Raw genomic sequence first — 4,126 nt, 5'->3', positions numbered from 1 at the left:
GCTGGAAAAAGCACCTGTTGTCAAAGGATTGCTTGTCTTCTGCCTGTTTACTTATTACATCTTAACATGAGTACCACCAGCCTTGAGGATGAAATCTAGTTAACAAGGAAACAGGGAAAGCTGACCCGGAAGGTTTCATTTTTAAGGACTGGTCAGCAGTGCAGGACTTATGGTTGCAAGTGTGCTGAGGAATTTGACACCAGGGAACCTGTGTCCTGGGATTGAGTGTCTAGGTGATTTTTATTCTTTTTTGAAGTAGGTCCCCAACATAGGGCTTCCCAACCTTTAATTGTGCCATATAGCAAGTATGAAAATCACTCGAAGATCTTATAAAAATGCAGATTCTGATTCAACAGGTCTGCAGTAGGGTCTGAGATTCAGCATTTCTAACAAATTCCCAAGTGTCTTAGGTTCGGTTGCCTAAAAAAAATACCACAGACTCGTGGCTTAAATAAAAGAAATTTATTTTCTCACAGTTCTTAAGGCTGAAAGTCTTGAGATCAGGGTGCTAGCAGGTTGGGTTCCTGTGAGAACCCTCTTCCTGTCTTGCAGACGACAGCCTTCTTCCTGAATCATCACATAGCAGAGGGAGCAAGAGTTCTGATCTCTTTTCTTCTTGTGAGAGGTCTCCACCCTCATGATCTCATCTAAACCTAATTACCAATCAAGACCCCACTCCAAAACCATCAGACTGGGAGTTAGGACTTCAACATAAGAGTTTTGGGGGGGACGCATTCAGTGCACAGCACCAGCTGCTGCTGCTGTTTCTGTTCTTGGAGTAGTAAGGCTCTCAAAGAAGTTTTGCTTTCCTAAGACAGTTTGAGGGGTCCAAACATGCCTTACATAACACTAAGATACTTGATCTAACAGATGAAGTTGTTAAAAAGATCTAAATTTCATGAATATAGTAAATAACTTGGTAAATTCATAGTTGCTCATGTTACAGGATTACACCATCTGTATCAATTTGTCATTTATGAAACTCAAAATATGAGATGGCCTTATGTGAGAGTTTTTGCAAAAGCACATCAGTGGGCCTCTTAAATGATCCAATAAGACATTATAATGATACTAAATAAGAGCCAAGCTGGTGAGACGCTATTACTAAAGGCCACAGAAATTAAAGGAGTTCTAGTAAAAACTCCTTTATGGCCATTATTATTGGCCATAAATTGCCTACATGATCAATAGAACAGAGGAAATTCAGAAGTTTTACTAAGCTTAGAGTTTCAGAGAAGGTGGCTTCCTCTACTTCAATACTTACATTAATTGCTATGGGTATAGAATAAAAGTAAATTATTATCATATATCAATAATTTAGAAATACCTCCTCAAGTTTCTTTGCCGAAGTTTTCTTATTATCATATGATATGTTGTTCAGCATCATAATCAGGTTCAGGATCATGTAGTTGATGTTTCTGGAAGCTGCCTTAACTGTGTCTAGTGTTTTCCACTCAGTCATTCAACAAATATTTGTTGAGCACCTTCTGTGTGCCAGGAACTATGATAGGTGTTGGTAATAAAGCAATGGATAATACAGATGCAGTTTTTGTTCACAAACAGATACTGATCACATAATTTCAAATGTGATTAATGTAATGAAGGAGTATGGGGGCTATGGGAACCTTATAATATGAACCTGAGAGGGGCCATCAAGGAAGGTTTCCTTAAAAAATGCCATTTTAGCTCCATGGAAAAACTTTGAAAGGGTGAGGCACGAAACCTCAAGGTTTTCATTTTCATCAGAAAGAGCCCCATAATTGCTAGAAGCGTGTCAAGGTGGTGGATGGTGCATCACCTGCAGGGCTCCATCCTTGGGTCCCCCCTGCCAAGGCCACTCCTCTGCAAGGGAGGGCCCCCGAGGGCCCCACGGGCATGACCATGGAGTTGCTATTCCTGGGCCAGACTGGGGTGGTCACCCAGAACAACACAATGAAATCTCTTTTCTCTAGGGATGGCGAAGTTGGAGAAAGGCTACTTTGACTCCCCTCCAAAATGTACTCGCTGCCACAAGACTTGGAGAACGCTTTTACAGGGAGCCAGAGCTCTCAGGCTTCTTTGCATGATGTCCATTCTATCAGCCCTACACAATTCATGGCCAGGATTGAGGTCCATGAAGGAAGGGGAAAAAAGGTATATCTGATGTCAGGAGGACTTTCTGTTTGACCTATTATTTGTAACATTCCTGTGGATAACAGAGTTAAATGTGAATGGAGGCATTGAGAATATGTTAGAGAAGGAGATGGTGCAGTATGACATCTTCATACACACACATGTATATGTACATATACCTACGTAGGCAGTTTTTTGATTCAAAGTATTAACACTTGTTAATGCTGTAGACAGACTGCACCATTGGTGGGCAATAGGGTAGACGACAGCAGTAACCAGTGCCTTTCTATTGGCAAAAGTGATCCTCTCAAGGGGCTTTTGGTAATCATTTTATCCTTGTCTGGATCCAGACGTGGTTCCTGGATTTCCAAGTGTTACCTCAAGAAGCAGCAGCAGAAAAAAGACTCCTGATAGTTCAGGATGCTTCTGAGAGGGAGGCACTTATATCTGGTGGTCTTTCTGATGGTCAGTTTTATTCTCCTCCTAAATCAGAAGCAGGATCTGAAGAAGATGAAGAAAAGCAGGACAGTGAAAAAAATCACTTTTAGAACTATGAGAACTACTTTTGTTAAAGTAAGTCTTTGAAAATGAAACTGTAAAAACAAAGGACTGAAATAGGGAGCACTCCTTGAGTGGATTCAAGTAAAATTCAAACACTGCATATGTGAATATGTTGCCGGGTTTGTCCTGTTTACATAAGTTTATCAGTCACATTTTATTTCTGAAAAATTTCATAACTTTTCTGTATGGGCATACACTTGTGAAGTATGAAAAGTACCTCACAGCCCCAAATTTCTAAATAAGAATGAATTCATTTTTGTTTACTTAGCCAGAATGTCTCTGTGTGTTGTGAGGGTAGTAGTCCTATGAGATGTAGTAGTATTATTGTCTCCATTTACATTTGAGGCAGGTGAGACTTAGGGTGGGTGAGTAATTTGTTCAAGGTTGCACAGCTAGTGAATGGAGAGCCAGGACTCAGCCCTGCCCATCTGCTACAGTATTCTCTCTGACCCTGCACCAGAATGTCTCATAAATGTTTGGAGCTTCTGAGATGAAAGATGTAATCCAGTCAAAGCAGTAGCTCTTGATGTGCCTCAAGATGAGGCACGTTGTCAAATCCCTTCAAAATCATCAAAGGAAAACATTTCAACCTCAGAAATACAAAAAGTAAACAAAGTAAATTGTTTTAGCTGTAACTCTGCTTAATTATTTAAACATAAGAGGGAAAAGAGTAGATCTTAAAAGCTCTTATCACAAGAAAAGCAATTTTGTAACTGAATGGTAGTGGATGTTAACTAGACTTATGGTAGTGATTATTTTTTAATATATACAAATTTTGAATCATTATGTTGTAAACCTGAAACTAATATAATATTAAATGTCAATTATACATCAGTAAAAATAATAAAATTTTAAAAAAGAAGGGAAAAGTGTTAACTTTGGCATTGTTGGAAAGCCAGCATAGAGGCAGACATGCATGCGGTCAGATGCCGCCGCCAGAGGCCGCCAGACTCCAGGGGAAGGGGAGCCCCGTACCTCCATTGACGCACCCAACACTCTTCCGTCCCTTCTTTTCACAAGAGTGCTTGAAACAAAGTAAAAATGTGGGCATGTGAAGATTTGATCCTTTTCAAAAACTGTAAAATAAATTCCCGTGTGTCCACACCCATTCTCCTTTAAGTATCTGTAACACAGCCCATCCTTGGTACACAGACTTTTCTAATAAAAACATAAAGCAAAATGTAGCATTTAGTGTTTTAACACAACATTCAAATATTTTTGTGTTCTCTCTTTTTCTAAGTGTGAAAAACCTCCATTGAAAATCATTGGAGGGCAAAAAGGAATGGAGATGGGGTTTCTCTATGGAAAGTTGAAATGTTAACATCCACTGCTAACTTGATTTAATGACTAATAAAGAATTTATTTATTGTAATACATCACAGACACTGCATCATATCCACATACATTTAATAACCTGCCTATAGCTGGTAAGATAATGTAATGATCCAGCCTA

The 4,126-nt window shown here is 39.3% G+C and overlaps 1 pseudogene; it reads left to right on the top strand.

The window, feature by feature from the left end:
• The first annotated feature begins 1,995 nt into the window (after positions 1-1,995).
• On the top strand, positions 1,996-2,660 carry LOC112315823 (STARD3 N-terminal-like protein pseudogene; annotated as a pseudogene).
• Positions 2,661-4,126: the final 1,466 nt, after the last annotated feature.

Source organism: Desmodus rotundus, chromosome 12, assembly GCF_022682495.2.
Source record: "Desmodus rotundus isolate HL8 chromosome 12, HLdesRot8A.1, whole genome shotgun sequence".
In the NCBI taxonomy this organism is placed as follows: domain Eukaryota; kingdom Metazoa; phylum Chordata; class Mammalia; order Chiroptera; family Phyllostomidae; genus Desmodus; species Desmodus rotundus.
The sequence above is the reverse complement of the archived record's forward strand: the minus strand, read 5'-3'. Positions and strand labels throughout refer to the sequence as shown.